General features: G+C 40.4%; 1 non-coding gene across 1 annotated transcript; it reads right to left on the reverse strand.

The window, feature by feature from the left end:
* Positions 1-7,793: 7,793 nt before the first annotated feature.
* Positions 7,794-7,864, reverse strand: TRNAA-UGC (transfer RNA alanine (anticodon UGC)). The gene has a single exon. It is a non-coding gene; the product is annotated as a tRNA-Ala (tRNA).
* Positions 7,865-25,729: the final 17,865 nt, after the last annotated feature.

The raw sequence follows: 25,729 nt of genomic DNA on the forward strand, positions 1-25,729 counted from the left end.
AAGAAAAGTGATATACCCTAAGTAACTTTTCATGTAGGTTTTCGCACTAAATTCTGCCAGTTCCTTTTCTCCAACATACGTTGATTGACCTTCTACTACGTAATATACACAGATTCAAAATTTACACACCTGTAGCTAGCAAAATATTATTTGCATTTATCCTCTCATTCAGCAAGGCTTTCGTTAGCAATCAATTCCAAATACACATGGGCAAAAATACAAAATGAAATATGATCATGGCTAATCTTTTTTGAATTTTAAAACCGGAAAAAGTCTAAAAATAAACCACATGTCCATTAATTGGGAACTATCTGAGTAATCTATGGTATATGCATACAGCTATGTTATGGAATCACTTGTGTCTCCCTCAAAAAGATATATTGAAGCCCAAACTCCCAGTATCTGTGAAAGTGAACTTGTTCAGAAATAGCTTCTTTGAACTTGTTATCAGCTAACCTGACATGATATCATATTGGATTATTGTGGGTCCTAATGCTCTCTGAGTGGTATCCTTGTAAAAGAGAGGAAAAGACAGAGACACAGACAGAGGAAAGATGGCCATGGAGTTATGCTGCAGGTGTAAACCCAGGGACACCGGGATTTACCAGGACCTGGAAGAGACAAAAAAGTATCTTCCCCTAGAGCCTCCATAAAAACATAGCCCTGCTGTTACGGTGTTTAAGCACTCAGCTGCTAACCAGAAGTTTGGTCTTCTGAACCCACCAGCCACTTTGGGGACAAAGATGTGGCAGTCTGCTTCCATAAAGATTAACCACCCCCCCCTCCATTGGGGTGAAGCGGATTCTGACTCACAGTGACCCTATAGGACACAGTAGAACTGCCCCCACAGGGTTTTCAAGGCTCTAAGTATTTGTGGAAGCAAACTGCCACATCTTTCTCTAGCTGAGCTCCAAGTGGGTTCCAACAAGCAGCCAACCTCCTAAACACTGTGCCACCAGAGTTCCCTCTGTAAGGATTACAGCCTTGGAAACCCTATGTGTCAGTTCTACCCTGTACTACAGGGTCATCATGAGTCAACTATGAGTCAGAATCAACTTAATGGCAATGAGTTTTCTGACACCTTGCATTTGGACTATTAGCCTTCAGAACCATGAAGTCAGGGGCAGAAAGATATTAAAAGGTAATATAATAAACACAAAGACATAAGGGTCATACATGCTATTTCAGTGGCACCAAAGTTTGGGAATAAGAGCCTGAGAATTATAGAAAAATATGGATTTCTAGGTCCACTTCCCTGTTCCTGATCACGCTGAAATAAGGTGGGGTCATAAATTCATATAGTTTAAAATTGTCCTCAGGTAATTCTTACCATCCGATAGGTTTGGGAATCACTGGCCTAGAAATTTGAATGGGGAAACTTCACCCAGGAAGAGGGGCAGTAGACACAAAGAAAGTGGGAGGTGAAAGATGGGTCGGAGGGGCAGAGTGATGTGTCCACCAATGAAGAGAGGCTGCAGATGCTGGGAAGGAACATAGATGGCTGCTGCACAGATAAGAAAAAAAGAAGTGAAGTGGGGAGAAGAGGGCTTAGACCTGGATCTCTGTGATGCAAAGGGTTCTGGACCATCAAGGAGATAGAATGTTTCTGAGGCCTCCCTCTCTCTTGTGATTCCTTTAATTTCACAAGCAGTAAGAAGGCTCTCTCTAAGGAAAATGGGCTGAGATCATTTATTCTGCAGAATACTCCACCTCATTTCATCCGAAACTCTGCTTATGAGAGCTCAGAGCTGGTCTTGAGGTCGCAGGATTAGACAAACTGCACACTTTGGAAGGTGCATATGAGATTGTTTTTGTTTGCAGCATGGAAGCCCCGATCTTGGGGACTTCTGAGAGAACTGAAATTCCATTGGTGGGGGTAGGAATCAATGTTGAATGTAGAAGGAGGATCTGCCTGAAGATTTTACTTTGAGTTTATCAAATATGAGTGCGTTTTGCTTACAAAGCAAGACAAATAATAGAAAGAATGGTTAGAGAATAGAACCAAAAAACCAACTCCGTTGCCCTCGAGTTGTTTCCGACTCATAGCCACCATGTAGAACAAGGTAGAACTGCCACATAGAGCTACCAAGAAGCACCTGGTGGATTCAAACTGCTGACCTTTTGGTTAGCAGCCCTACCTCTTAACCACTAAGCCACCAGGATTTTTACCAGTGAGTAAAAAAAAACCCAATGCCGTCGAATGGATTCCGACTCATAGCGACCCTATGGGACAGAGTAGAACTGCCCCAGTGAGTGAGTAGTTGACAGTAATTGTCAGGGAAATGTGAAACTCTGACCTAGGTTTGCACAGTTGATGTGCAACAAACTCTGTGTGAGGGCCCGGATTTCAAGGGCAGTTTCGGGATTAATAACGGCATCACCACCACACACACAGGTATTTCTAACTTTTCTTTAGAAGCCATTTGAAACCTAGCATTCTCCAGAGAAACTTATTCCATCATTTACAGTGGGCTTTTCTGCTCCTCACATTTTTTTGTTGGCCACTATCAACCAGTCCTAGAGCAAGACCATGAGCCAGTAAAACCAGGGTCACTATAATGTTCATAACAACTCTGTATACAGTACTTTTAATGGTTTGCTGCCAGTGACATAATGCAAGCTATTGGCCAAACCTAGTATGATGACAATTAGTGGGTACATAGGTTTGCTCATGGCCTTCTTGAGACTCGGTCCATTATTAGTTTTGAAACTCTTTAATTTTAACTATTGATCTTTGAGAAGCCTTGGTGGTGCAGTGGTAAGGCTCTTTGTGGTGGAACCCATTAGCCATTCTGAGGGAGAAAGATGGGGCAGTTGGCCTCTATAAATATTTACAGCCCTAGAAACCCTATGGGGCAGTTATACTTTGCCCTATAGGGTCACTATGAGTGGGAATGCACTGGACCACAACAGGTTTAGCCTTTGTGGAATCGACTCAACCTCAATGGCAAAGGGTTTGGTTTGAGTTTTTGGTTTGGTTATTGATCTGTGACAGGAGAAACAACCCAATCTCCACCCCTCCCCTCCAGCAACAACTCTAGAGCCAACCACTGGACGTCAATTCAAGAAGCTTTCACTTCTTGCCCTACAATAAGCAAGGGACCAAGTGTGGACTGGACACTTGAATCTCCTGATCTGGTATCAGGCCATATGTCCAATACACTAAAGAAGTAGTCCAAATCTGAAAGCGAAAGAGTTGCTAGGGATTATTCAGTTTCTGTTTTCAAACTTTTAACTTTGCAATTGGAAAAAATTTTTAACAACCTTAAAAAAAGAAATCAAATATCACCTGAAAGCTCCGAAAATAATTACTTAGAATTAATAAGGTGTGAGATTGTGAGATAATCAGAAGTGACAAATTTCTTCGAGGGCTCACTTGTCTAAGTCACTGATAATAATGATGCACTTGGGTGGAGAAACATGAGCCAATAACTAAGCTCTGCAATATAGGAGTGCAGATGACAGCACAAGAGGGAGCACCATAGGTTGGTACCTTCAGACATTTTCTGTCTTAAAGAGAAGATGGGAGGCGGGACAAAGATGGCTGATTAGGCAGAAGCTTCCGCTGAACCCTCTTGCAACAAAGAGTTGAAAAAAACAAGTGAATTGATAACATACATGACAATCTACAAACCCCAACTATCAAACACAGAACTAATGAATCAGCCTGAGTGACAGGGGAGTGAGAGACCGTGCTGAAGCAGCAAGTAGCTCCAGAGCCCGGCAAGCAGCACCCCATCCCTGAGCCCTTGGTGCGGTGCTTTGGTGCCAGCGCCGTGGGGCTGATCGTGGCTTCCTGAGAAAGGCAAGAATGAGGTGCAGCCCTAACCCCCTGGGGCAATCTCGGCAGGGACCCAGCCAGTGCACACAGGCTACACATCCCTCTGGAATCTCAGATAAAACAGCCCTCACCACACAAGATAAGTGATTTAGTTTTATTTTTCTACCCCTACTCTCTCCTATCTATCTGATCCCTCCCCTCCCTGCTCCAGCTGGCTACATTAACATTTGAATTCTCTGGGCCAGAGAGAGAAGTACCCTGCCTTTTTTTTTTTTCTCTAACCCACTCTCCTAGCATGGAAAAAGCAGCAATTAACAATCAGGGGAAAAATCCTTTCCTGACTTCCCTAAACTAGAAGAACAGAGCAGAAGCAGCTCCATCCAGGCATAGGAGATCCACAGTCTTTGGTTTTCACTCCTACATGGAACCAGGTGGCTATTATAATGCAAAGGCAATTCTGTTAGAGGTCTGACTGTAACTGTTTCAGCTGAGCAGTGGAGAGGCGGGTTTTGGAGGTCTGATACCACTCTACCTAATAAATGGAGCCCTCACTGACCCACAGTAGGGAACTGAGGGCTGAGGATCCATCCACACCACCTAGTCACCTGCTAAAAAGGTCTGAGGATAGTGGTGCCTACTAGTCTTTAGAGGTACAAGCATTGAGTGCCTAAGGTACAGCTGCAGAGCCCAGCCACCAGAGTGCTCTAGAGAACAGAGACTTTTCTTCCTCACTGGCACTTGGGGGAAGGCTGTCAGGACCCTGCCCTCCTTGGAGTGTGACTCCCTGCCTTTACTAGAAACCGGTGCACACAACCATCACCACTACTCCTTTAAGATAGTAGTTGAGAGCCTACACCACATCCTAGGTGACCCACTATCAGGACACCTGAGCTAATTCTATTCAAGGATAGTGAATGGACTCATGGGCTCCACAGATCAGTAAATAGAGTTATGTAGGGTAAATCAGTAATCAGTTTAATCAGTCTTCAAGGCAATGTTGTATGAAATAACTGTCTAATGCTTGTAATCAAACTCTTACACTCTTGCTATACAGAAAACTATGCAACTTAAAGAAATCAAGTTCTCAGAGGAGATGGACCTCATGGCTCAGACTCCAAATTTTGTCTTAGACTCCACTTCTGCTTCTGAGTGAGTGACCCATGACTGTTAATAGGTAAACCAAGGAGAGGCAGCTCACTCTCAGGGAAAACACTTAGTATGTTTTAGACATATTAACTGGAGACCTCCAACTGAAGTCCATCCTGTATAATCTTGCTAATCATGGATTCTTTAACAGAAACTTGTTTGCCACATGTAACTTTTGCTATACCTTCTGTTTTCTCCAGACAAAATCGAGTGCCCTTTATAAATATAGATACATGTTTTTGTGCAGTGGATCCAACTATACTAATTTAAATGATTCCTTTCTAACTAATAGTAAATTTATGTGGACAGTCTCTTATTTAGATTCCTGGTGAATGTGTGGGCAATGCACTTTGGGAACTTTAGGCTTATCTTTATTCATAGAAAATATTAGAAAGGTAATGTTAATTTGTTATCCTTTGCAAAACAAGACTCAGAAGAAAGCCCATTGGTCTAACACTCAGGGTATGGTTGGTAAATTTAATTCCTATTTACAGTATATTTGAATTGGAGAAATCTTGAAGAAATTTATCAATCACTATGGGACAAATAACAGACAAAGTTGCTAGTGGGATGGAAACACAAGACTGATCTCTGCCCTCATTAAGCCAAGGTGACATGAGATAACAAAATAGCCTTCAATTTTTATTTATTGGTCCAAGAAAGTGTAATATGTGAGGTAGCAAATACCTCTTGTTGCATTTAGATAAATAACACAGGAGAAGAACAGGATATACAAATAGAATTGGATAGCAAGCTACTTGGTTACATACCGTAACACCCTTACAAACACCAGATTTATTTGCACTACTACAAGTAATATTCTTAGTCTACATCCTGAAAGTATTAGGCATAATCAAAGTTATCTTCTATTGCCCTACACACCTAAAAGGCAAAAGAAGGCCTCAGGCTAAAATGTTGATGTACATTGAGTTTGCTCACTTTGGCAACGCGATTGATGAGAACGTCAGTTGATGAGAACATCGCTCTTAAGATCCTGGTGAAGAACCAGGTGGTATCTGGTAGAAAACTAGCACCAAGAGTTTAAAGAACCTGCCATGGCTGCCATCTAGGACCTCAACTAAGTCCAGGTATTGATCATCAATGTGTTATCTCCAATCTCCGATCAAAAGGAGGGAATGATTTAGGAAATATTATTGGAATCATTATTCCCTGTCCTTGAGCATAGAGAATGTGACCCAGCTGGAGTTGGGCTCACAGAAGCTCACAAGGACACATCAAATGGGCCCTGAGATAAAGACAATAGATAGAATAATCTTGGAAAATATTTTTTCGGGAAACTTTCACATAAGCCAGGACATAGAGCACTTTCCACTCTTATCTTTTTCTGTTAACATATAGTGAATAGAATTTGTTGGACCAATGAAGACCCTCCTGACTATCATTACTGAAACTTGTACAATGATTGTTAAGAAAGACAATTCAAAATATAGGATGACAGTTTGTAGCCAATATCCGAAAAGGTGAAGTTTTCAATGGTTTTGCCCATTTGTAATGTTAATATATACTGATGACTCTGGAACTTTCCTTAGACTCTGGACAGACATGGCTGTGGCAGCATGCTTGTCCGTTTTCCCATTCTTGTTTATTCTGAATATTCTCTGGACTCAGGCAGACAAGGCTGTGAAATGTTCTTGTCTGTTTTCCCATTCTTGTTTTTTCTGTAATATTCTCTGGACTCAGACAGACAAGGCTGTGAAATGTTCTTGTCCGTTTTCCCATTCTTGTTTATTCTGCAATGTTCCTTGGACTCCAGCAGACATAGCTGTGAAACGTGCTTGTGAGTTTTCCCATTCTTGCTTATTCTGTAGTATTTCTTTGGACTCGGGCAGACATTAGCTCTGGCAGCATGCTTGTCCACTTCTCGACTTTTGTCTTTTTGAATATATGCCGAATAAAACTTTCCTTTTTCTTTACTAAACTTTTTGATGTCTTTTCCCCTACAACAACAGAAAAACCTTTCCCTGCTTCTTCACATGTGCCTACCTCCTTTTAATGTTAACTGAGATTTCCAGTAAACATTTTAGTTAGAGTTAAAATAAGGAGGAAAATACAGTGATGAAATATAGGAAAATTGATATTATGGTATATCAACTGGGAATGTGTTGATTCTACCTATTTCTTCTATTTTCGTTTTAGGAAGGCTTCTAATTTCCTTACAATCTTCATTCCTTTTTCCCGCGTCCCAGCCACTTACTTCTCTAAAAAGATTTGGGATCATCCATCTCCCAGTTTTGACCGAGCACCAGTAGAGAAATCGGTGGGCATAAGATGGGCTTCTCTGCTTTCGCTCGGCCCTTTGGAGCAGAAAACACAAGTCACTAAAGAATGCTGTCCGCGGGGACCTTCCCCCACCCCTTTTTCTGTCTTTGTCTTTTTAATAATAGTACAAATGGGAGCCAAGAAACCACCTGTTAATGTGCACCCTTTTGATTCGGGTGGTTCAAGTGATTCCGTTTGAACCTGGTTCTTCGTTTTTCTCCTTTCTTACGTCTTCCTTCCGTTGTCACAGTCACCTTAGGGGATGTAGAGGTTCACAGGCTATGAATGGACAAGCATTCAATGCAATCCACAGGGTTATGTTTTTTGCTTTCTATGTGTGCAAGAATGGTATGGAAAATATTAGAAGAACTAAATCTGTATGGCTTCAAAAAAAGAAAAAAGGTTACGTCCATTGGATTCCTACTCATAGTGACACTATAGGATACGACAGAATTGCCCCCATTGTGTTTCCAAAAACCTGCCTGTGGCCTTCTGCTTAGTAGCCCAGTTCTTAACCACTGTACTATCCCAGGGCTCCATACCTTTGAAGAATGGGTTTAAATAGCGTTACGTCACAGAAAAACCCTGGAGATGCCAGGGATCGAACCTGGGAGCCATACATGCACAGCATGTGCTCTACCACTGAGCTACATCCCCCATTTGCAGAGCATTTTGTTAAACGCTATCTACACTTAGTTCTATTACAATCCTAAAGCCTTGGAATACGATTCTTACGTTAAAAAAAGGATGATAATCATTACATAATCAAAAACAAAACTGCTGAAACCCGGGATTGCCAGGCACCTTTAGATCTTCAGGCTCCCTCATCTGAGCTATTTCTGCTGATTTGGGGCATGTTTTTTAGATATGCCTTCAAAGTATTGTTTAACCTTTTCATTTACAGAAGTTTCCAACACCTCCAAGGCAAGAAGGGGCTTAGTTGGGTATTTCCCTTCCATGTGAATGGCTAGAGTAGGCTGCGGTTGGGTATATTCCTTCTTCCACACGGGTTACCAAATCAAAAAACCAAACCCGTTGCCGTCGAGTCGATTCTGACTCATAACCACACTATAGGACAGAGTAGAACTGCCGGATAGAATTTCCAAGGAGCTCCTGGTGGATTTGAACTGCCGAGCTTTAGGTTAGCAGCCATAGCACTTAACCACTACACCACCAGGCTAGAGTGGGCTGTGGTTGGCTATACTCCTTCCACACGGATTAAGAAAAACAAACCAAACCCAGTGCGACCGTACAGTACACAGTAGAACTGCCCCATAGAGTTTCCAAAGAGCGCCTGGCGGGTTTGAACTGCCGACCCTTTGGTTTAGCAGCCATAGCACTTAACCACTACGCCACCAGGGTTTCCTCCACGTGGCTTAAATGGCTTAGGATCTGATAAAATCCCTGTTGGTTAGGCTCTGATACAGTTTCCCTTGAGGGCAGAACTGCCTCATAAGGTTTCCCTATAAGACAGGGTACAATTGCCACTATAGAGTCTCCACGGCTGTAATCTTTACACAGACAGAGAGATAAGAGCAAAATAAACTCAAATCAAGCAGAAAGAAGAAAATAGTAAAAATAAGAAAAAATAAATTAAATTGAAAATAAACAAAATGCAGAAAATCAATGAAAGAAAAAATTGGTTCTTTGAAGATAAATAAAATTAAGAAGCCTCTAGCAAGATTGACAAAAACAAACCAATCAAAGAAAAAAAAAGAGGAAAACACAAAGTATCAGAATCAGGAATGAAACAGGGGTATCACTATAGACTCTACAGACAACAAAAGAATAAGGAAATACTATAAACCACGCTACACACATTAATTTGAGAACTTGATGGAAATGGACCAATTCCTAAAAAAACTCAAACTGCCCCTACTCACAAAGTATGTATATGTATTTTGAATATCACTGTATTAAGTATATTTGATTTAGTAATTTTAAAACTCTTCCACCCAAAAAGAGAATAACCAGGTCTAGAAAGATTAATTAGAATATTCCAACAAATATTTAAAGAGTTAACACAAACTATGCACAATCATTTCCAGAAAATAGAAGAGGAGGGAATACTTCCTAATTCATTTTATGAAGCCAGTATTACTGTCGCCATATGCATCTCTCAATTTTTCCTACCGTTTTCCTAATGTGCCTGGGGACAGCAAATGGATAACAGGAAAAAAAGAGCTAACACATGAAATGACCACATTACCTCTGTTGATAGAATGCATCCTAAAATAAATGAATAATTGATCCCAGAAACACAACCAACCTGCGGTGAGTCAGACTTGGAAGTCAGGCAGTCTCTCTCCTGAGTACCTGCTATGGATATTTTCATTGGAGAAGAAAATTGGGAAGTAAGGATATCAAAGATGGAGTGCTGTGAGCAAGCATCAAATTCTGTGTCTTCCCAAAGATGCTTTGACTCAACAGGAATACATGCAGAGATAGAGAAATTTTTCAAATCATGAAGCATTAGAAAGTTACCACTAGTAGACTGGAAATTTGCAGAAGTTTATTGGTCATACAAAGCATATGTGGTAAGATTGACCATGAAGGAACAGAGGCAGTGGCTGTTCTTTACAAAGAAAGCATTTAGCATACTTGTGATCTATTCACCTTTTATTTGTAGTAGTCCCCTACTATGGACGGTGTCCCAAGTCAATTCTTATGCAAGTCGAATGTCTTTTTTTAGTTTTCATTATTTTTCTTTTATTATTAATATTTTTATAAATTTGTTCTTTACAGATAGGGATTGCACTGGAATATGGGATGGAAAATGATAACTGGTGAAGAACAGGCTTCTTGGATCAAGTAGGCACATGAGACTGTGTTGGCATCTCCTGTCTGGAGGAGAGATGAGAGGGCACAGGAGGCCAGAAGCTGCCTGAATGGACAGGAGGAGAGAGAGTAGAGGGAAGGAGTGTGCTGTCTCATTAGGGGGAGAGCAATTAGGAGTGTATAGCAAGGCGTGTATAAATTTTTGTATGAGAGACGGACTTGATTTGTAAGCTTTCACTTAAAGCACAAGAAAAATGAATTAAAAAAAAAACCTACTCCTTAATTTAAAAAAGAATTTTTTTTCAGACGTTTGCATGAGAATGATAACATAAGCAACATTGTAGGTAGGACACATTACTAACAACAAGATGTACAAAAAAAAGGGGGGATGATAAGTGTGGTTCATTGCAACACAAACACTGCCTACGTCCTGAACTACCTGTATCTATTTTCTATTTTGACAGGAAAAAAACTTTCTCTGCTTCTTCACATGGGTTTGCCTCCTTTTGATGTTAACTGAGGTTTCCAATAAATGTTTTATTTAAAGATTTAAAATAAGGAGGAAAATGGAGTGTGTGAGAAATACAAGAAAATTGATACTATGGAATATCAATTGGGGATGTGTTGATTTTAGTTATTTCTTCTACTTTCGTATCAGGAAAGCTTCTAATTCCCTGACCGCCCTCCTTACATTACCCAACGTCCAAGCCACTTGCTCGTCTAAAAAGACTCTGGATCTATAGCCATCCAACTCACATTTTTAGACCGAGCACCCGTAGAGAAGTCGGTGGGCATGTGATGGGCTTCTCTGCTTTTGCTCCATCCTTTGGACCAGAAAACACAATCAACTAAAGAAACTCGTCCGCAGGATCCTTCCCGCATCCCCTTTTCTGCCCTTCTGTCTCTCTCTCTCTTTTTTTTTTAAATAATTTTTATTGAGCTTTAAGTGAACGTTTACAAATCAAGTCAGTCTGTCACATATAAGCTTATATACACCTTACTCTATACTCCCCCTTACTCTCCCTCTAATGAGTCAGCCCTTCCAGTCTCTCCTTTCGTGACAATTTTGCCAGTTTCTAATGCTCTCTACCCTCCTATCTCCCCTCCAGACAGGAGATGCCAACACAGTCTCAAGTGTCCACCTGATACAAGTAGCTCAGTCTTCATCAGCATCTCTCTCCTACCCATTCTCCAGTCCCTTCCATGTCTGATGAGTTGTCTTCGGGCATGGTTCCTGTCCTGGGCCAACAGAAGGTTTGGGGACCATGACCGCCGGGATTCCTCTAGTCTCAGTCAGACCATTAAGTCTGGTATTTTTATGAGAATTTGGGGTCTGCATCCCACTGATCTCCTGCTCCCTCAGGGGTTCTCTGTTGTGCTCCCTGTCAGGGCAGTCATCGGTCGTGGCCGGCACCATCTAGTTCTTCTGGTCTCAGGATGATGTAAGTCTCTGGTTCATGTGGCCCTTTCTGTCTCTTGGGCTCATAGTTATCGTGTGACCTTGGTGTTCTTCATTCTCCTTTGATCCAGGTGGGTTGAGACCAATTGATGCATCTTAGATGGCCGCTTGTTAGCATTTAAGACCCCAGACGCCACATTTCAAAGTGGGATGCAGAATGTTTTCATAATAGAATTATTTTGCCAATTGACTTAGAAGTCCCCTTAAGCCATAGTCCCCAAACCCCCGCCCTTGCTCCACTGACCTTTGAAGCATTCATTTTGTCCCGGAAACTTCTTTCCTTTTGGTCCAGTCCAGTTGAGCTGACCTTCTGTGTATTGAGTATTGTCCTTCCCTTCACCTAAAGTAGTTCTTATCTACTAACTAATCAGTAAATAGCCCTCTCCCACCCTCCCTCCCTCCCCCTCAACCACAAAAGTATGCGTTCTTCTCAGTTTATACTATTTCTCAAAATCTTATAATAGTGGTCTTATACAATATTTGTCCTTTTGCCTCTGACTAATTTCACTCAGCATAATGCCTTCCAGGTTCCTCCATGTTATGAAATGTTTCACAGATTCATCAATGTTCTTTATCGATGCGTAGCATTCCATTGTGTGAATATAGCACAATTTATTTAACCATTCATCTGTTGGTGGACACCTTGGTTGCTTCCAGCTTTTTGCTATTGTAAACAGAGCTGCAATAAACATGGGTGTGCATATATCTGTTTGTGTGAAGGCTCTTGTTTCTCTAGGGTATATTCCAAGGAGTGGGATTTCTGGGTTGTATGGTAGTTCTATTTCTAACTTTTTAAGAAAACACCAGATAGATTTCCAAAGTGGTTGTATCATTTTACATTTCCACCAGCAGTGTATAAGAGTTCCGATCTCTCCGCAGCCTCTCCAACAATTATTATTTTGTGTTTTTTGGATTAATGCCAACCTTGTTGGAGTGAGATGGAATCTCATCGTAGTTTTAATTAGCGTTTCTCTAATGGCTAATGATTGAGAGCATTTTCTCATGTATCTGTTAGCTGCCTGAATATCTTCTTTAGTGAAGTGCATGTTCATATCCATTACCCACTTTTTGAATGGGTTGTTTGTCTTTTTACGGTTGAGTTTTAACAGAATCATATAGATTTTAGAGATCAGGCGGTGGTCAGAGATGTCATAGTTGAAAATTCTTTCCCAGTCTGTAGGTGGTCTTTTTCCTCTTTTGGTGAAGTCTTTAGATGAGCATAGGTGTTTGATTTTTAGGAGCTCCCAGTTATCTGGTTTCTCTTCGACATTTTTGGTAGTTTTGTATTCTGTTTATGCCTTGTGTTAGGGCTCCTAAGGTTGTCCCTATTTTTTCTTCCATAATCTTTATCGTTTTAGTCTTTATGTTTAGGTCTTTGATCCACTTGGAGTTAGTTTTTGTGCATGGTGTGAGGTATGGGTCCTGTTTCATTTTTTGGCAAATGGATATCCAGTTATGCCAGCACCATTTGTTAAAAAGACTATCTTTTCCCCAGTTGACTGACACTGGGCCTTTGTCAAATATCAGCTGCTCATATGTGGATGGATTTATATCTGGGTTCTCAATTCTGTTCCATTGGTCTATGTGTCTGTTGTTGTACCAATACCAGGCTGTTTTGACTACTGTGGCTGTATAATGTGTTCGAAAATCAGGTAGAGTGAGGCCTCCCACTTTCTTCTTCTTTTTCAGTAATGCTTTACTTATCCGGGGCTTCTTTCCCTTCCATGTGAAGTTGGTGATTTGTTTCTCCATCACATTAAAAAATGTCATTGGAATTTGGATCGGAAGTGCATTGTATGTATAGATGGCTTTTGGTAGAATAGACATTTTTACTATGTTAAGTCTTCCTATCCATGAGCAAGGTATGTTTTTCCACTTACGTAGGTCGTTTTTAGTTTCTTGCACTAGTACTTTGTAGTTTTCTTTGTATAGGTCTTTTACATCTTTGGTAAGATTTATTCCTAAGTATTTTATCTTCTTGGGGGCTACTGTGAATGGTATTGATTTGGTGATTTCCTCTTTGATATTCTTTTTTGTTGATGTAGAGGAATCCAAGTGATTTTTGTATGTTTATCTTATAACCTGAGAATCTGCCAAACTCTTCTATTAGTTTCAGTAGTTTTCTGGAGAATTCCTTAGGATTTTCTGTGTATAAGATCATGTCATCTGCAAATAGAGATAATTTTACTTCCTCTTTGCCAATCCGGATGCCCTTTATTTCTTTGTCTAGCCTAATTGCCCTGGCTAGGACTTCTAGCACGATGTTGAATAAGAGCGGTGATAAAGGGCATCCTTGTCTGGTTCCCGTTCTCAAGGGAAATGCTTTCAGGCTCTCTCCATTTAGAGTGATGTTGGCTGTTGGCTTTGATTTTTTAGATGCCCTTTATTATGTTGAGGAATTTTCCTTCAATTCCTATTTTGCTGAGAGATTTTATCATAAATGGGTGTTGGACTTTGTCAAATGCCTTTTCTGCATCAATTGATAAGATCATGTGGTTTTTGTCTTTTGTTTTATTTATACGGTGGATTACATTAATGGTTTTTCTAATATTAAACCAGCCTTGCATACCTAGTATAAATCCCACTTGGTCGTGGTGGATTATTTTTTTTATATGTTGTTGAATTCTATTGGCAGAATTTTGTTGAGGATTTTTGCATCTATATTCATGAGGGATATAGGTCTGTAATTTTCTTTTTTTTGTGATCTTTACCTGGTTTTGGTATCAGGGATATGGTGGCTTCATAGAATGAGTTAGGCAGTATTCCACCATTTTCTATACTTTGAAATACCTTTAGTAGTAGTGGTGTTAACTCTTCTCTGAAAGTTTGGTAGAACTCTGCAGTAAAGCAATCTGGGCCAGGGCTTTTTTCTGTTGGGAGTTTTTTGATTACTGCTTCAATCTCTTTTTTTTTTTATGGGTCTATTTAGTTGTTCTATTTTTGATTGTGTTAGTTTAGGTAGGTAGTGTTTTTCCAGGAATTCAACCATTTCTTCTATGTTTGTGAATTTGTTCTATGTTTGTGAATTTGTTACAGTACAATTTTTCATAATAATCTGATATGATTCTTTTAATTTCAGTTGGGTCTGTTGTGATGTGGCCCATCCCGTTTCGTGTTCGGGTTATTTGTTTCCTTTCCTGTATTTCTTTAATCAGTCTAGCCAATGGTTTATCAATTTTGTTAATTTTTTCAAAGAACCAGCTTTTGGCTTTGTTAATTCTTTCAATTGTTTTTCTGTTCTCTAATTCATTTAGTTCAGCTCTCATTTTTATTATTTGTTTTCTTCTGGTGCCTGATGGATTCTTTTGTTGCTCACTTTCTATTTGTTCAAGTTGTAGGGACAGTTTTCTGATTTTGGCTCTTTCTTCTTTTTGTATGTGTGCATTTATGGATATAAATTGGCCTCTGAGCACTGCTTTTGCTGTGTCCCAGAGGTTTTGATAGGAAGTATTTTCATTCTCGTTGCTTTCTATGAATTTCTTTATTCCCTCCTTAATGTCTTCTATAACCCAGTCTTTTTTCAGGAGGGTATTGTTCAGTTTCCATGTATTGGGTTTTTTTCCCCTAATTTTTCTGTTATTGATTTCTAGTTTTATGGCCTTGTGGTCTGAGAAGATGCTTTGTAATATTTCGATGTTTTGGATTCTGCAAAGGTTTGTTTTATGACCTAATATGTGGTCTATTCTAGAGAATGTTCCATGTGCACTAGAAAAAAAAGTATACTTTGCAGCACTTGGGTGGAGTGTTCTGTATAAGTCAATGAGGTCAAGTTGGTTGATTATAGCAATTAGGTCTTCTGTGTCTCTATTGAGCTTCTTACTGGATGTCCTGTCCTTCTCTGAAAGTGGTGTGTTGAAGTCTCCTACTATAATTGTGGAGGTATCTATCTCACTTTTCAGTTCTGTTAAAATTTGATTTATGTATCTTGCAGCCCTGTCATTGGGTGCATAAATATTTAATATGGTTATATCTTCCTGGTCAGTTGTCCCTTTTATCATCATGTAGTATCTTTCTTTATCCTTTGTGGTGGTTTAACTTTAAAGTCTATTTTGTCAGAAATTAATATTGCTACTCCTGCTCTTTTTTGCTTATTGTTTGCTTGATACATTTTTTCCATCCTTTGAGTTTTAGTTTGTTTGTGTCTCTAAGTCTAAGGTGTGTCTCTTGTAGGCAGCATATAGACGGATCGTGTTTCTTTACCCAGTCTGAGACTCTCTGTCTCTTTATTGGTGCGTTTAGTCCATTTACATTCAGCGTAATTATAGATAAGTATGTGTTTATTGCTGTCATTTTGATGCCTTTTTATGTGTGTTGTTGACAATTTCATTTTTCCACTTACTTTTTTGTGCTGAGACGTTTTTCTTTGCAAATTGTGTGTTCCTCATTTTCATAGTATTTGACTTTATGTTTGCTGAGTTGTTATGTTTTTGTTGGTTTTTATTTTGAGTTATGGAGTTGTTATACCTCCTTGTGGTTACCTTGATATTTACCCCTATTTTTCTAAGTAAAAACCTAACTTGTATTGTCCTATATCGCCTTGTATCCCTCTCCATGTGGCAGTTCTATGCCACCTGTATTTAGTCCCTCTTTTTGATTATTGTGATCTTTTACACAATGACTTCAATGATTCCCTGTTTTGAGCATTTTTTTTGTAATTAATCTTAATTTGTTTTTCTGATTTCCCTATTTGAGTTGATATCAGGATGCTCTGTTCTGTGACCTTGTGTTGTGCTGGTATCTGATATTATTGGTTTTCTGACCAAACAATATCCTTTAGTATTTCTTGTAGCTTTGGTTTGGTTTTTGCAAATTCCCTAAGCTTGTGTTTCTCTGTAAATGTCTTAATTTCGCCTTCATATTTCAGAGAGAGTTTTGCTGGATATATGATCCCTGGCTGACAGTTTTTCTCCTTCAGTGCTCTGTATATGTCATCCCATTGCCTTCTTGACTGCACGGTTTCTGCTGAGTAGTCTGAACTTATTCTTATTGATTCTCCTTTGTAGGAGACCTTTCTTTTATTCCTGGCTGCTTTTAAAATTTTCTCTTTATCTTTGGTTTTGGCAAGTTTGATGATAATATGTCTTGGTGATTTTCTTTTTGGATCAATCTTAAATGGGGTTCGATGCGCATCTTGGATAGATATCCTTTCGTCTTTCATGATGTCAGGGAAGTTTTCTGCCAACAGATCTTCAACAATTCTCTCTGTGTTTCCTGTCCTCCCTCCCTGTTCTGGGACTCCAATCACATGCAAGTTATTCTTCTTAATAGAGTCCCACATGATTCTTAGGGTTTCTTCATTTTTTTTAATTCTTCTATCTGATTTTTTTTCATCTATTTTGGTATTAATTCCCTGGTCCTCCAGATGTCCCAGTCTGCATTCTAATTGCTCGAGTCTGCTCCTCTGACTTCCTATTGCATTGTCTAATTCTGTAATTTTATTGTTAAACATTTGGATTTCTGAATGCTGTCTCTGTATGGATTCTTGCAACTTATTAATTTTTCCACTATGTTCTTGAATAATCTTTTTGAGTTCTTCAACTGCTTTACCAGTGTGTTCCTTGGCTTTTTCTGTAGATTGCCTTATTTCATTTCTGAGGTCATCCCTGACATCTTGAAGCATTCTGTAAATTAGTTTTTTATATTCTGTACCTGGCAATTCCAGGATTGTATCTTCATTTGGGAAAGATTTTGATTCTTTTGTTTGGGGGGTTGTAGAAGCAGTCATGGCCTGCTTCTTTATGTGGTTTGACATTGGCTGCTGTCTCCAAGCCATCACTAAGATATTGTAGTAATTTATTCTATATTTGCTCACTGAGTCTTATCTTGTTTTGTTTTCTTTCAATATACATAGATGGGCTAGTAGATTGCGCTGTCTTGAGTATCGTAGCCCTTGACTCACTTATGTCCTATTACCAGCTGGTTTGGGCTGTTACTAGATATATAAGCCTGAGTCCATTCACTATTCTTGAGTAGAATCTGATTTTGGGTCATCAAGTGTGTGGTGTAGACTGTCACCTATCCACCTAGCAAGGTAGTGGTGATAGTTGTGTGCGCCAGATTCTAGTAGCAGCAGGAGTTCACACTCTGGGGGGGGGGCAGGATGCTGACAGGCTTCCCCCAAGTGTCAGTGAGGTAGGTGTGTCTCTATTACTAAAGCACCTTGGTGGGTGGGCTCTGCAGCTGTACCTTAGGCCCCCAATGCAAGTACCTCTACAGATTGGTAGGTGTCACCCTCCTTAGACCCCTAAGGCAGGAGGCTAAGTGGGGAGCTTCAGCCCTCAGTTCCCTGTTGTGTGTCAGTGAGGGCTCTGTTGAATATGCAGAGATATCAGACCTGGGAAACTTGTTTTTCCAGTAAATCCGCTAAAACAATTACAGTCAGATCCCTATCAGAAATGCCTTTGCATTATAATAGCCACCTTGTTCCCTGTAGGGATGAAAGCCCAAGACTGTGGATCACATATGCTTGGCTGGAGCAGGCTCTGTGTTTTTGGTCCAATTAGGGAAGGATTTTTGGTCCCTGGGTTTTTTGTAGCTGCTTCTCTCAGGCCTGGAGAATGGGTTAGGAAAAAGACCAAAAAAAAAAAAAAAAAAAGAGAAAGAAAGAAAGAAAAACCGCAGAGCAGTTTACTCTCTGCCTCAGGAAATTCCAATGTTAATGAAGCTGCCTGGGAAGGGGAGGGGAGGGTTCAGATAAATAGGAGAGAGTAGCACCCCGGAATATAGACAAAGTTACTTATCTTGCTTGGGATGACTGTTTTATCTGAGATTCCGGAGGGGGCGCGTCCACTGTGTGCACTGGCTGGATAGAGATTGCCCCGAGGGTCAGGCCCGCATTCCGTGCTTGCGCTGTCTCAGAAGCCGCGGTTAGTTCCTCTGCTCCCATTCCAAAGCCCAGCGCCAAGGTTCCCCGGCTGGGACCCCGCACTCCCGGCTCCAAAACCAGTCGCTGCCTCCTGGTGACTTCTCCTCCTGTCAGCCGCATTGCTGCGCTGTCTGCGTGCACTGCCTGGGCTTCTCCCGAGGTCAGTTCAGGGGGCTAGGGCTGCGCCCCATTTTTGCACGGTCTCAGGATGCCTTGCTCTGCCCCCCTGCGCCCAGTCCAAAGCCCGGTACCAAGGGTTTTGGACTGGTCCCCTGGCTCCAGGCTCCGGAAACAGTCTCTGCTTCCCCGTGGTTGTTCGTTCTCAGTCTCTGTCACTCAGGTCTACTCTTTAGGTCTGTGTTTGAGGGTCAGGGTTCATAGATTGTCATGTATATGATCGATCCACTTGTTTTTCCGAGTCTTTGTTGTAAGAGGGATCCGAGGTAGCGTCTACCTAGTCAGCCATCTTGGCCCCGCCTCCCGTTCTGTCTCTTTAATAATAGTACAAATGGGACCGAGGTGAACCACCTGTTAATGTGCAGGCTTTTGTGTTGGGTGTTTCAAGTGATTCAGTTGGGATCCGGTTCTTCATTTCTCCCCTTTCCCAACGTCTTACTTCTGTTGTCACAGTCACGATAGGGAATGTAGAGGCTCACAGCATATGAATGGATGAGCATGCAAGGCAATCCACAGGGTTATGATTTTACTTTCATTTGTGCACGAATAGTATGGAAAATATTAGGAGAACTAAATCTGTATGCCTTCAAAAAAAAAAAAAAATTGCAGTAGTGTGGATTCCGACTCATAGGACACAACAAAACTACCCCATAGTGTTTCCAAGAACCTGCCGGTGGCCTTTTGCTAGTAGCCCAGTTCTTAACTACCCAGGGCTCCATACATTAAAAGAATGGCATTAAATTGTGTTGCATCAGAGAAAGATCCTGGAGTTTCCAGGGATCGAACCGACTGCATCAAACATGCAAAGCGTGCACTCTATCACTGACCTACACGCTCACCTGGGAAGTGCTTTGTTAAAGATTATGTACACTTAGTTCCACTACAATCCTAAAGTTTTCGGAGACAAGTCTTACATTAAAAACAGGGTGGTATTAATTAAGTAAACGAAAACAAAACTGTCGAAACCCGGTGTTTGCCAGGGACCTTTAGATCTTCAGGGTAAGGCTTTCTCAACTGAGGTATTTCTGCTGCTTTCGGGCATGATTTTTAGATACACCTTCAAAATATTGTTTAACCTTTTCATTTACAAAAGTCTCCCTCACCTCAAGGCTAGAGGGGACTTAGTTGAGTATTTCCCTTCCTCCATGTGAAAAGCTAGAGTCGGCTGCTTTGGGGTTGGGCGTATCTCTTCTTCCACACAGGTTAGGATCTGATAAAATTTAGGCCCTGATAAAGTAGTGTCCCTTGAGGGCAGGCCATTGTAAAGAACAGAGCACTATTTTCAACAGGTTACTCTTCCGCACTCCTTCTGCAGGAAGAACTAGGGGGTATTTCTCTGAAAGTTACAATGAGAATGTGGTGCTGCTCCTCATGGTAATACTCAAAAAAGTGTGAGGGGGGCCCTAAAGATGGGGCTCCAGGAGTTTTTCCCTCTTAAGCCAGTCCACACTCAGTCTCCACCAATAAGCCAGTCCGCACTCAGTCTCCAGCAATAAATAATTCTAATTAGATCTGATTCCAGCTGCAGTGACCATTTCTGCACCTAGCAAGCAGTGATTTTCTGTATCAGTCTTTTCGTTTCTCATTTTCAAGTTTTTAGTTTCCCCTGTGATCCCAGTTCTCTAATGTATCTATAAAGAGCTGTTAATTTTGCAACTTTTTTCTCATCTTGAGGATGGGAGAGATGATTTCCAAGTTCTTCACATGCCAGACTAGAAACCAGAAGTCATTAATTTTTAAATCGATTGCTTGATAATGTTTTAGGTACATCAGTTTAATAAAGTATATTGTTATAATTAAATTCACATGCTTATGTTTAGTCGTTTAATGTGGCTCCTGGAAAACTGGAAATTGCATAAGTGTCCCCCATTTATGGCTTGCATTATATTTCTGTTAGATAGCACTGGCTAGAGAAGATGGTACCTGAGTAGGTGTTGTCCTAGGAGAACCACTAGACAGAGAGGATGGAGTAGGATTTACCAACATTTATGTTTCATATCTCGAATGGACATGGAAATGTGGTTACAGGCATGATCTCTTTCAATCTTTACAGCATCTGTTTTTACATAGTAATCATTGGCCTCATTTTTAAGATAGTGAATGGAGGTTAATTACATTTTGGTAATTGCCGTATGTCTCTCACCTCAATAGAACGTAAAGGAATCCTTGCTTATTTAGGCAATAAAATACTCTATGTCCAATCAAATATTTCTTAAAGGAATGAAATGCAATTGTCTGAGCTGAGATGGGCTCTATGATCTAATGAATAAAGTTGTCTGGTCTCTCTATGATCTAATGAATAAAGTTATCTGGTCTACAGTTTCTATACAGTCACCTTCCCTATCCTCATGTTGATTCTCACTTTGTACCAATTTTCCTTTTGCAACTTGATGCAGTTTTGAGATTGGAGGACTGCAGATTGTTTTTTCCTGACAGTGTCCAGGAGTTTCCAGTGGAAAACAGATACCATGAAACCAAAACATTGAAAAGAAGAAAAAAAAAAAATCAAAATGACAACAACAACAACAAAAAACCCACATTACCTGCTATCCCTAATAAAGAATGTCAAGAAAGTGGTTGATGTTAGAGTGGGAAATATGGAATGTTCATACATGAGTCTTGATGACTTCACTGCCATTTGCTCTCATCGTTGAGAATTCTAGGTTCCTTCTTAAATGTTCAGCAGAATTTTTCATATAGAAATGTTAATTTTTGTTCTTTCCTCAAACAGAAATAATTTGAGATTTGGGAATTTCAAGCAGGGGTGCAAGGCTGCAGGGATGTCTTATCAGCAAGAAAATTCAAGATGTTCTTAAAATTGTTTAAAAGTTCAATGATGTTCAACAAGTTTCCTTATTCCAGCAGTGGACTCAAGATACAAACCCAGATTTTTTTATCACAAAATTTTTCTTGCATACACCACACCCACATTTGTACACTCTTACAGTATAGTGATTCTTTTTCTAGAGGACTTTAAACATTTCTTGCAATTAAAACCATCCCTTCTCCCCCACCTCCCCATACATAACATGAAAGCAGAAAAGAATCGTTTAAGTATAACCAAAATGCATTTCTTTTAAGCTGATCCCGACTCACAGTGACTCTATAGTACAGGGTAGAACTGCGTCCTAGGATTTCCCCTATAAGGTAGGATACACTTGCCCCTATAAAATCTCCACAGCTGTAATCTTTACAGAACCTGACAGTCATGTCTTTTTCCCTGGGAGCGGCTGGTGGGTTCAACTACTGATCTTTCTGTTGGTAGCCAAGCAGTTTATAATTGCAACATCATGTACTATACTGGAATTTCTTACCCCACAATTTCCAGAGTAGAACCATCCCACAGGGTTTTCTAGACTGTAATATTTACAGGAACAGATCTCCAGGTCCTTCTCCCGCAGAGCAGCTAGATAGGTTGAACCACAGACCTTTAGGTTAGCAGCCACTGTGCCACCAGGGCTCCTGGTGTTTTTCTTTCTTTTTATTTTTTTTAATTTTAAACAAAACACACAACACTTCATGGGAGACCATAGTAATATGTAAATACAGAAGAGGATGACAAAAATATGTATGTACACAACCTGGTAGAATTTGCTAAAATCAGTAAAAAGTATAGTGACATATATAGAAATACATATATCTTCTTAAAAAAAAAAAGTTCTCTGCTGGCTGGATGTACGACACTTAGTTCTATCACAATCCCAAAGTCTTGGGATGCAATTGTTATATAAGAAAAGGGGTGGTAAAAATTATGCAAAGGTAAACAAAACTGCCAAAACCCAGGATTGAACAAGTGACTGTAGATTTAGCAGGCTAACCCTGTCCCAGCTGAGCTAGTTCAGCTGTTTGAGGATACAATTTTTAGTTATCCTTTCAAAGTACTTTTAACCTTTTTACTTATAAGACTCATGTGTTTTTAAATAATGAACCTCATTCAATATTATCTCCTCACCAAAAATTTTATGGGCTTTATTACCCCCCGCCCATGTCTGAAAAATGCAATCCAAATTACTGGGAACCTTTGATGGGTTAGTAGAGGAGCAGAAGGGTGAGGAAGGAGAGAAATAGATAAAGCGGGAAGAAGTTTCTCTCCTTGGTAACCTCTGGCTGTTCCATGCTCCAAATGCTGCTCAAGAACGTAATGGAATTCCAAATGAAATGAAAGAGTCTGTTCTTTCTCTCCTCTTTCAGTCTTTCTTTTTCTGTCTTGACCTTCAATGACACTGGAAAGGGGAACAGAGTATTATTGAGCACGATAATGTGGTGGTGGCAATAAATCAAATAATGTGTTTATTTCCACATAAATCCTTACAACCTGTTTTCGAAAGGGGAAAAGAACAGAAATGTTGGGAACAATAAAAAGCAGATGAGTTGTATGCTTTCCAACCTCCTCAAGGAAAGGACACACTTCCATTGAGCCACACCTCTTTCACCACAGAAAGGTCATGAAGTTCCACCTTGAAATACTAGCCATATTTCTAAGGAGTCTTCTCAGATTTGAATGTTGGCCAGAGAGAAACTCCACTGTTTCAAATCCCACTGGACCTCCCAATCTGGTTGCATCACAACAAGCAAGACCTGAAGGAATAGGCTCACTTGTGCTCTATTTTGTAGTTAACTGAGGAACAGAAAAAATAGAAGAATTAAGAGAAAAGTAAAGACATCCTTGGACAATGTGTTAAGGATATTTGTTAACAGATCCTTTTGTGTTCTCAGTTAGGCCTCTGTCAATTAAAAGACAGAAGGCTGAGGACCTATCCATTGATTCTCTCTACCCATTCCAGGTCTGACTCCCCACCTCTGCCTCAGCTTGCAGTAACACTTAGGCTCCCTCACTGAATGTTGCAGCTCAGCTTTCCCAAAATCCTCTGAGCTAGGATATAGGGAAGGGCATCTCTCAAGGAATGCTTTCCAAACAGAAAGCTGAGAAGATCATTAGTGTCCATGAAAGCAAAGGTGTGACAGACACAGCTAAGTTCTTAGGGACAGTGCTAGACTAAAGCTCTAAAGTACCAGATCCTTTCCCAGGCTTGGAAATGTCCTCGATTTATGTCACAATGATGTCTCCTTCCTGCACAAAGTCACCAGACAAGAAATACCCTCCAACACTCACTTTCTCAATTAATTTTTCTAAAGGTCTAAGATGAAGAGAATTGGAACTGCTTGCTTCCAACTTCTTTTCCTTCACCAGTGTTAAAAACAATAAGATAATAATAATAATAAGTGTTAAAAACAAAAAGAGCTCAACTATTTATTGAGGTGTGAGAGATGTTTTCAAATGGGCTGTCAGTTCTAGAGAAACTGTTGCAATTATCGCAAAGCCTTTTTTTTTTGGCTTATATACTGTTTACAATTTTGTGATAAAAGAAAGAATGTACGGTTGGTACAGTAGTTCAGAAGAACAAGTCACATGGAGTAACAAAATCACAGAGATACAGGTCTTGCGAAAAAGGAATTTTTAGTTTAGACATCTACCATTTTTTTACTTCAAAGGGAGCAAGGTCCTTGGGAAAACAGGAAAGGGCATTCTGGAGGGATGAATGAGGTTGGTTTACAGGGGGGTATTTAATGATTAAATAAATGCCCAGAAGCCTTGGAGCATTGTCCAGTCTTCTGGGGAGTTGTTTAATTTTTATTACCAGTATTTTAGGTCTTTAAATAAAGACCTGCCTATAATACTTTCCTCAACATCATTCGGAGGATCTTGGGTAAAGAGACTTTAAACTCAAAGTAGAGATCATCCGCCATAGGCAACTAAGCTGAAAGCATCCCAGTGAGAGAATAGATCTAACTTCAGCTCGTTCCTCACCAACCCAACCCTTTCTGTTTTGTATTATCCAGGACTTTCTCCTATTTTCCAGTTCTCCGATAGCACATTTTGATGATTTCCAGGGCTCTTTGACTTTATTCTTTCGAACATCTATATCCATTGCAAGCTTTACGATTATGTCAGTGGGTTCTTAGGGGAAAGGGAGTTTGAAGCTTTGCTGGGTCGTTCCTCCACCATCCTGACTCTGCTTTTGACCTGTAGATTCCTCCAGTCTGCAAAATAAAGTTAGCTCATTTAAAGCTGATGGAGTTTTGAAGATTCTTCCACCCCTACAATCCTTTGTGGAAATGATTCTAAAGCGAGGGATAGAGATAAAGTTGTGAAGCCAGAACTAAGAGGACGAGATCAGAAGGTGTGATGCGACAGGAGCAACGAGAGTCAGCTGGAAAAGGGATGCTGGCGAGGCACTCACTGATTCAACTAGAAGTGAAGTTCAATTAGCCAGTTCATCTAAAGCCGGTGTCTGCTGGTAGTCTAAGGAGCACTCTATTTGGAGTCATTATCGGTGTAATGCACGTTGGAGACCTGTAATCTTCTGGGGACTTTCCTTGTGGAGGCAAGTAACTTTCATTTAAAGTGTGTGCTGGAGAGTGGACCGACTGCCGGAGTGGGAGGATCCTAGAGCCAGAAACGGTTACTCAGACTACGATCCAGTTAACCCTCTCTTTGAGACACTGCTAGACGGTATCCACATTACTGATTTCAGAAAGAGTGGAATTTAACCCAGTGGTCTCTTTCTAGGCAACTCTTAGGGTGTTTATTTTTTGCTTTCTTTTTTATTTGGGGGGGCAGAGGGAGGAACCCCACAGAAGAAATTATCAGTTTGCTTTCATGAAAACAAGAGTCATCACCAAGCTAGTTAGCCATCAGGTGGTGTAGCTCAGTCGTAGAGAGTGTGCTTCCCGTGCATGGATTTTCTGGTTCAATCCCTGGCACCTTCTCTTCACCTTTTAGCAACCCTCATCCTCTCATCTCTTTTATCATGCTTGCTCTTCTCACAAGAAAAGGAAGCCGGTGGTCCAACCGATTGCTTTTAGCGTTCTTCCGTTTCTACTTGCTGGGGCTTAGTATCTGCCCAGGCAGGGCGTCAGCAGAAGAAAAACAAAAAGAAAGCGGAAGAAAAGGAACGCGTCCTTACCCCAAAGCAAGAAGGCTTTCGCCACAACTAGTCCATAAATATTGGGTTTCAGTTAGCATATCATGGAAGATCAGGGTAGGAAAACAAGGACGGAGTTTCAGTTAGCATATCATGGAAGATCAGGGTAGGAAAACAAGGACGGAGACAAAGGAGAAATCTAAATGGCCCTACGAAAATTTAATTCTTTTAATCATCTAAGCAGTCATACCTGCTCAGTCAGACTAGAGGAAACCTTTAAGCTCTTTTACTTTCCCCTAGCAACACCGTAGCGTGGT

The sequence above is a fragment of the Loxodonta africana genome, chromosome 1, assembly GCF_030014295.1.
Source record: "Loxodonta africana isolate mLoxAfr1 chromosome 1, mLoxAfr1.hap2, whole genome shotgun sequence".
Lineage (NCBI taxonomy): Eukaryota > Metazoa > Chordata > Mammalia > Proboscidea > Elephantidae > Loxodonta > Loxodonta africana.